Below are 9179 nucleotides of genomic sequence, written 5' to 3'. Positions count from 1 at the left end.
AACTAGTAATTATTTTTCAAATTAAAGACCTTTAGATTTTTCTACCTTCAAGCACACTTTCATTTGGGCCCTTCCCTCCTCAGATGCAATCTTCTTCATGAATCCTTTCCTTATTATCATTCCTCTTCTCTATAAATATTATTTCTCTTTTTTCTTAGGCCTTGTTTTCTCATGGCCTATTATATCGACTTGTATAATTATTTGATTCAACTCTTATCTACCTGGTTCGATTTGTAAGTCTGTTAAGGTGCTTAAATATTGTTGAATTCCTCATAATATCCAGTACAATTTTGTTTTGTCCTTCATTGTTTTGTCCAGTTTTTTAAAAAAAAATTATTTAAGACAATAGGATTAAGTGACTTGCCCCAAGGTCACACAACTAGGTAATTGTTAAGTGTCTGAGGTGGGTTTTGAACTTAAATCCTAAGGACTCCAAGGCTGGTGCTTTGTCCATTTCATCACCTAGCTACCCCTTTGTTTTATGAGTTGAGGTGAATTAAATCATAAAGCTCTATATTTTGTCTTTGTAGCATGAATTATAATTTATTGACCGAATCACTGGTCAGTTTTTTTAAATAACACAACTCCATTCAAACAGAAACCAAAATAGATTTTCAAACCCTCAGTTTACATTTTTTCTATCAAAAGATTATTAACAGACCATTGCCTTTTTTGTCAGAAACATTTTGACCTATGTGTTTATTAACTTTTTTTTTGCCCATTGCATTTAGTACCAACGTATTACATTATTTTTAACCATACAACTTGATGTTTGTTGCTGCAGAGGAAATATTGAACCTTTTAGGTTATATTTAGGTTATATATAGCTAGCCTAAAAGATAAAAAATATTCAATAATAATGTTTCTTACAGTGCTTTATGTTATTATGTATAATTATATTAGAATAATAATAGTAATCTTTTTGACTTGATATTGAAGCATTTGAAGGATTGTTGTAACTAAAATGCTCAATATTAATGTTCTTATTTTAAGTATATAAATGTGGGACAGTAGCATATCTGTAATATTTTTTTATTAATTATAATCCTTTTTTCTCCTAGAACCTTCCTTCTGGATCCCCACCTGTTGGAGCTATTAAACTCACCTACATTTCGAAGGTATTTATTTTTGTACATATTTTTATTTAGTCCTATAAATGAAAGGAATTTCTTTTAATAATATTGACAATAATAATAAGACTCTTAAGGCTTACTAAGAAGATTCAGATCCTGCTGACAAAAGAGCCTGATTATGGTTTGGAGGTTCTGAATATAGATACAATTAGAAATTATGGGGCAAAATGAAATTATTTTATGATGGATGATACAGATAAAAAATATTTTTGTGAATCTCATAGAGTAACAGCGAAGAAAGAATGTAGTTTCTTACTGTCATACTTTTTAAAAGACTTCTTTGTGTCTTAATTTTTGTTTATAATTATGTATTTTAAAATTATTCCTATCAGTTGACTCTGCCCTTTTGAAATTCTATTATTTATATATTTTATTTTGGCAAAAACAGAGACTTTATATTGTAAAAGACAGTTTTGCTCTACGTTATCCTCCTTTACATTTTTCCTTTGCTGCTTGTTCATTTTCATTTCTTAAATTACCATTTTAATTTTTTTAAACGTGATTTGTTATTGCCAAGTATTTTAGGAACTGAGATTGAGAATTCAAGGGACTCCTGTTTTATTACATATTTTTTAAATGAGAGATTTTGTTTATGGATTTATATATAGTTACAAAATTATCCTGTTTGTCTCCAGCCCCTTCTAAATTTCTGTGTTTTTTTCTTTTTTTAAAAATGTTTGATTGATGTTCTGTTTTTTTTCCCCATTTACTATCCACCCATTGCTTGTCCATATGTCCATTCCTCAACCAATAAAAGCCCTTTCTTGTAACAAGTAATGATAGTCAAGCAAAACAATTGTACATGTATTGACTCTGTCTGCAAGTATAGTTTCCTTCTGTACCTTTAGCCCCTCACACCTCTGCCAAGAGATATGCTTTCCTTATCAGTCATAATTGGGGTCATAATTTATTACATGAATCAGATTTCTTAATTTTTTTAAGAATTGTTTTATTTATCATTATCATTGTATTTGTAGAAATGATTTGTCTAACTGTTCACTTCACATTGCATCAGTTTATATGTCAGGTTTTTCTGAAATAATAACTTTCATCAATTTCTTTGGTGTCAAAATATTTTATTACATTTATATACCAGTAGTATTTTTAACTGTTCTACAACTCATGTACACCCAATTTTGTTTCCTACCATACTTGCTAACATACTAGATTTCTTCTGTTTCTCAACTAAATTTGAAAAGAAACATCTCTGTAGTAGGTGTCTGTTTCCTCTAGAGTTCTAAACTATCTCTCCATAGTCACACTAATGGTTTTTTAATGCTAAATCTAATGGGATCTCTTCATTGCATTTGTCATTATTGGCCACCTTCAACTCCTAAATACTTTATCTTCTCTAGATTTCCTGACAGTGTTCTCTCTCAGTTTTCCTTCTACCTAGAGTTTCTTCCTCCATGCCATGTCTGTTAATTGTGGCCATATAACCCAGGGCTTTGTCCTGGATCCTCTGTAATCTCTCATTTGATAATCTCATCAGCTTTCATAGGTTTAATCATCTCTTTACATAACTGTATCCAACTCTTGTCTCTCTTCTGAGCTCTTAATTCCTCCTCATCAACTTTCATTTCAACATTTCAGACAGGATTTACTATAGACAAATAGCATGTCCACAATACAATTTATTATGTCTTTAAACACAATCCTTTTCTGGATTTTCTATTGTAGTTAAAAAATCACACTATTTTTTCAGTTTTCAGTTGTCCTTGCCTCTTCTACTTTATTCCACACATCCAATCAATTGCAGATATTTTATGCCCTTTTTAGTTATTTCAAATGGGATTTTTGTTAGTAATATGCAAAAATATTGTCATTTTTTATAGATTTCTAATGTGTTCTGACAAAACTACTGATTTATCTTTTAGTTTTTTCTTTGCATTTTCTAAGTAAAACATGATAATTGTCTGCAGGTAGGGATAATTTTGCTTTTTTCATCAAAGTCTGTTCCTTCAATTTCTTTTTCTTATTTTTATGCCGGCATTACTTTTCTTTGTCAACTGAAACATTCTTGTTTTACCCCTTAGTTTTCCAGTTCAAACTTTTTTCCAGTTGATTACAAGTGATGTTAATGTTTTAAAATAAATGCTTTTGATCATAATAAAGGAAATTCTTTTATTACTGTGCTTTAGAGTTTTTAATATAAATGATTATTGCATTTTGTTACTTTAATTATTTAACTTTCTGTATATTTCTAACATGATTAATGATGCTAATTATTTTCCTAATATTGATCCATCCTTGCTTTCCTCTTATAAATCTAACTAGATATAATAAATAATTTTTAATTTTATCATAGTATAAACATTCAAGTAAATATTTGATTTCATCAATTTGGAAAACTTTCTTCTGTGCTTGAATCCTCTGTAAATCTTGTCTTCCCACAATATCACACTAGGGAATGATTGGAGAGCATCCACCTAATGTGTGCTGGTGGCTTCCCTTGTTTTCTCCTGACAGTTCAAATCTACTAACTGGTGTACTTCATGCCCTTAACTTCTTGCACTACTTGAACATTATTTCTTCACTAATTTTTAGGGGGGGCTAGGTGGCGCAGTGGGGTGGCTAGGTGGCGCAGTGGATAGAGCACCGACCTTGGAGTCAGGAGTACCTGAGTTCAAATCCAACCTCAGACACTTAATTATCTAGCTGCGTGGCCTTGGGCAAGCCACTTAACCCTATTGCCTTGCAAAAACCTAAGAAAAAAGATACTAATTTTTAATTCTTTGGAGATTGTTTTAGTCTTTCTTCCTTTGCAATCAATATTTATACAGTATTGGAGTTAAAAAGATGGAACTTGAATTTCATGGGAAGCTCTAGGGTCATTTAAGGAGCTTTTACAATTTCCTGAAGAAATCACTTCTCTTGTTCAACTCTTGGTGAAATTCATCATACTTCTTTGTTCATTAGAAGGCAGCATATATGATGGGAAGAGTACTGGCTCTGAATTTAGAGCCTTTGGGTTCATTTGTCTCGATATGACTTGGGACAAAGCCAAGTAATCTTTTCTGGGGGGGGGGCTTAGTTTCTTCATTTATAAAATGATCCCAGAGATCACTTCCAACTCTAGATCCTATGAAAAATTTGTACTGTCTGTCCTGACTGATGGGCAGATTTATATAAGTTGTCCATTCAGATACATATTAAAAGTCTTCTTCCATTTGATCTTTGTTGTGAGGATAGTTAGATCTCTTACTAACAAGAGAATGGCTTGCCCAAGGTCACACAGCTAGATATTTATTAAGTGTCTGAGGTCAGACAAACTCAGGTCCTCCTGACTCCAGGACCAGGGCTCTATCCACTGTAGGACCTAGCTGCCTCATAAGGCACTTTCATAATCAAAAAGTCCATACTTTAATTATTTTCTTATTTAGTGCTTATGCCAGACAGTAAAAGAATTATTTTATAGAATTAGAAAAATAATAACCAAATTGATTTGTAAGAAGACAAGGGCAAGAATCCCAAGGGAAATGATGGGGGGAAAGCAGGAAGAATTAGGGTCTATCATTATCAAATCTCTAACTCTACAACAAAGTAGCAATGATTGATTTTGTATTTGTTAAGAAACAAAGACATTGACCATTGGAACAAATTAGATATACTGTACATATAGAGCAGCAAGGGAACACAAGTAGCCCTGTATTTGATAGACACAAAATCCCCAGGTATGGGATCAGAACTCATTTGGGTCGGGGGGCGGGGTTTGGTATTTAAAAATTGTTTAAATATCAAATTAAATTTTACATAAATATTTTATTTGTTTTCCAATTATATACAATAGTAGTTTCTACCTATCATTTTTTTGTAAGGGTTTTGAATTTTACAATTCCCCACCCTTCCCTCCCCTTTCCCCCAACAGAAGGCAATCTGCTAATCTTTAAATTGTTTCCATGCTATGAGTTGATCAAAATTGAATGTGTTGAGAGGAAAAATCATATCCTTGAGGAAGACATAAAATATTAAGAGACAGAAAGATAGGTATATAAGACAATGTTTTTAAAAATTGAAAGTAATAATCTTTGGCTTTTGTTTAAACTCCACAGTTCTTTCTTTTTTTAATTCAATTTTTTAATTAATGTTTTGTTTTCCAACTGTATACAGTAGTAGTTTCTTGTTTTAGAAAGATTTTATTTTTACAAATTTTCCCCCATTCTTGCTTTACATTGGTTCTGTCTTATACATTGATCTCAGTTGAATGTGATGACAGAGAAATCATATCCTTAAGGAATAAAAATAAAGTATGAGATAGTAAAATTACATAATAAGATAATGTTTTTTTCCTAATTTGAAGGTAATAGTCTTTGGTCTTTATTCAAAGTCCATAATTCTTTCTCTGGTTGCAGATGGTATTCTCCTTTGCAGACAGCCCAAAATTGTCCCTGGTTGTTGGCACTAATGGAATGAGCAAGTCCATCAAGGTTGAACATCACCCCCATGTTGTTGTTAGGGTATACAATGTTTTTCTGGTTCTGCTCATCTCAATCAGCATCAGTTCATGCAAATCCTTCCAGGCTTCCCTGAATTTCCACCCCTCCTGATTTCTAATAGAACAGTAGTATTCCATGACATACATATGCCACAGTTTGTTAAGCCATTACCCAATTGAAGGACATTCATAGTAGTAGTTTCTACCTATCATTTTTGGTAAGGTTTTGAATTTTACAATTTTTTCCTCTACCCCCCCTTTCCCTCTCTCTCCCCATCCCCCCCCCCCAGAAGGCAGTCTAATAATCTTTAAAATGTTTCCATGCTATACATGGATTGAAATTGAATGTGCTGAAAGAAAAATCATATCCTTGAGGAGAAAATTAAATATTAGAGACAGAAAAATTATGTAGTACATAAGATAATTTTTTTTTTAAATTGAAGGTAATAGACTTTAGTCTTTGTTTAAACCCCACAGTTCTTTCTGTGGATACAGATGATATTCTCCATTGCAGATATCCTAAAATTGTCCCTGATCACTGATGGAGCAAGCAAGTCCATTAAGGTTGATCATCACCCCATGTTGCTGTTAGGGTGTATAATGTTCTTCTGGTTCTGTTCATCTTGCTTAGCATCAGTTCATGCAAGTCTTTCCAGGTTCTCTGAATTCCTGTCCCTCCTGGTTTCTAATAGAACAATAATGTTCCATAACATACATATACCACAGTTTGTTAGCTATTCCCCAATTGATGAGCATTCTCTCAATTTCCAGTTCTTTGCTACCACAAACAGCTGCTAAGAATGTTTTTGTACGTGTACGTTTTTTGTCTTTTCTGGTCATATTGGCCGATCTGAGAGGTGTGAGATGGTACCTCAGAGAGGCTTTAATTTGCATTTCTCTAATCAGGAAATGATTTAGAGCAGTTTTTCACTTGACTGTAGAGAACTTTGATTTCCTCATCTGTAAATTGCCTCTGCATATCCTTTGACCATTTGTCAATTGGGGAATGACTTTTTTATTTTTTTTTATAAATTTGACTCAGTTCTCTATATATTTTAGTAATGAGTCCTTTGTCAGAAACACTAGTTGTATAAATTGTTTTCCAATTTATTACATTTCTTTTGATCTTGGTTACAGTGGTTTGGGAAAAAGCTTTTTAATGTAATCAAAATTACCCACTTTGTTTTTTATGATGTTCTGTTTCTCTTCCTTGATCATAAACTGCTCCCCTTTCCATAGATCTCACACATAAACTATTCATTGTTCTACTGGTTTGCTTATAATATTGTCTTTTATGTCTGCATCCTGTACCCATTTTGAACTTATCTTGATATAGGGTGTGAGATGTTGATCTAATCCAAGTTTTTGCTATACTAACTTCCAATTTTCCCCAACAGTTTTTATCAAACAGAGGGTTTTTATCCCAGAAGCTGGACTCTTTGGGTTTATCAAACAGCAGATTACTGTAATTATTTCCTGCTGTCCCCTTTGCACCTAATCTATTCCACTGATTCACCACTCTGTTTCTTAACCAGTACCAGATAGGTTTGGTAACTGATGCTTTATAATATAATTTTAGATCTGTTAAGACTAAAGCCACCTTCTTTTGTACTTCTTTTCATTAAATCTTTTAATATTCTTGAATTTTCTTCATTTAAATTTAGTTACAATTTTTTTCTAGCTCATTAAAGCAATTTTTGGATGTTTAGTATGGCACTAAATACATAGTTTAATTTTGATAGAATTGTCATTTTTATTATATTAGCTTGACCTATCCATGAGCAGTTGATATTTTCCCAGTTATTTAAATCTGATTTTATTTGTGTGAAAAGTGTTTCATAGTTGCTTTCATAGAGTTTCTGAGTCTGCCTTGGCAGGTAGACTCTCAAGTATTTTATATTGTCTGAAGTTATTTTAAATGGGATTTCTCTTTCTAGCTCGTGCTGCTATGTCTTGCTAGTATTTACTAGAAATATAGAAAATTATATAGAAATTATATAGAAATGCTGAGGATTTATCAGGGTTTATTTTATATCCTCTGACTCTGCTAAAATTGCTAATTGTTTCTAGTCATTTTTAGATGATTTTTTAGTATTCTCTAGCTATACTATCATGTCATCTGCAAAGAGTGAGAGTTTTGTTTCTTCCCTTCCAATTCTAATTCCTTCAATTTCTTTTATCTTATTGATGAAGCTAACATTTATAATACAATATTGAATAGTAGTGGTGATAACAGGTATCCTTGTTTCATCCCTGGTCTTATTGGAATAACCTCTAGCTTATCCCCATTGCATATAATGCTTGTTGATGGTTTCATGTAGATACTGTTTATCAGAGAACAATCTATTTATTTCTACACTCTAGTGTTTTCAGTAGGAATGGGTAGTGTAGTGTATTTTGTTAAAGGCTTTTAAACATATGTTCTTGCTGACAGTTTTCCTAATATTGAACCAACCTTGCATTCCTGGATTAAACCTGCTTGGTCATAGTGTATTATCCTAGAGATAACTTGGCTGTAATTGCTTTGCTAAGATTTTATTTAAGATTTGTGCATACATATTCATTAGGGAAATTGCTCTATAATTTTCATAACTCATTATTTGACAAAAACTAGGAAAATTTGAAAATAATCTGACAGAAACTAAGTATAAACTAATATATATCATGCTGAATACCAAGATTTTCCCACATGGGTATGTGACTTCGACATAAATGGTGGTGTAAATTAGAGAAACAAGGAAGAAATTAGCTCTCATATCTCTGGATAGGGAAGAGTTCATCACCAACAAATGATAGAGAAGATCATGGAAAATAAAATGAACAAATTGGATTATATGTAGTAATAAGTCTTGGCACAAATAAATCAATACAACCAGAATTAGAATAGAAGTAGGTAACTGGGGGGTAAAAAGTCTTCGCAGCTGTTTCTCTCATGAAAGTTTCATTTTCCATTTTATATATAGAGAACTTATTACATTTTTGAGAATCAGAGCCATTTCCCACCGACAAGTAGGCAACTGATAGGAACAGCAGTTTTCAGAGGAAGAATTGTCAGTTCTGAGGCAAATTTGAGAAAAAAAAAGAAAATGATGGGTGCTGGAGAGGGGTTTTGGGAAAACAGGTACATTAATTCAGTATTGGTGGAACTATGATTTTGTTGCAAAGGACTTTGGAATTATGCCCAAAAAGTAACTAAATCTTTTGATGCAACAATATTATTAGTAAGGACTATTCCCCAAAGAGTTCAAAGAAAGAGAAAAAATGGACTTATATGTAAAAAATGTTTATTGCAACTCAGTTAGTTGATGGCTAAAAGCTAGAAACTAAGGGAGTTCTCATCTTGAGGAAAGGCTGAACAATTTACAGTATTTGAATGTGATGAAATATTGTGCTATAAGAAGGGGATGATTTTAGAGAAACTTAGGAAGACTTGGGTGAAATGCAAAATGAAATGATTAGAAAGAGAAGAATTTATACAATAACAAGAACATTGTAGGGATAAATAACTTTAAAAGCTGCAACTCTGATCAGTGCCTTGATTTTATCTTTCTCCTTAATGAAAGGTGCAGATAGTGACATACTCTTTAGACATCCATGTGGGAGTTTGTTTT

General features: G+C 32.3%; 1 protein-coding gene across 4 annotated transcripts in view; it reads left to right on the top strand.

The window, feature by feature from the left end:
* The first annotated feature begins 1011 nt into the window (after window positions 1-1011).
* LOC141521186 (pleckstrin homology domain-containing family A member 1-like) overlaps window positions 1012-9179 on the top strand; it is a 44985-nt gene continuing 36817 nt past the window's right edge. For 2 of the 4 annotated variants that reach the window (XM_074233452.1, XM_074233451.1), the window contains exon 1: window positions 1014-1118. The gene's annotated coding sequence lies outside the window, so the exon portion shown is untranslated. Of the gene's footprint in view, window positions 1119-9179 lie in introns of all 4 variants that reach the window. The other 2 variants (XM_074233450.1, XM_074233449.1) reach the window with 2 other exon arrangements.

The sequence above is a fragment of the Macrotis lagotis genome, chromosome 4 (assembly GCF_037893015.1).
Source record: "Macrotis lagotis isolate mMagLag1 chromosome 4, bilby.v1.9.chrom.fasta, whole genome shotgun sequence".
Classification (NCBI taxonomy): Eukaryota; Metazoa; Chordata; class Mammalia; order Peramelemorphia; family Peramelidae; genus Macrotis; species Macrotis lagotis.
Note: the sequence above shows the minus strand (reverse complement) of the source record. Positions and strands in the feature narration are given on the sequence as shown.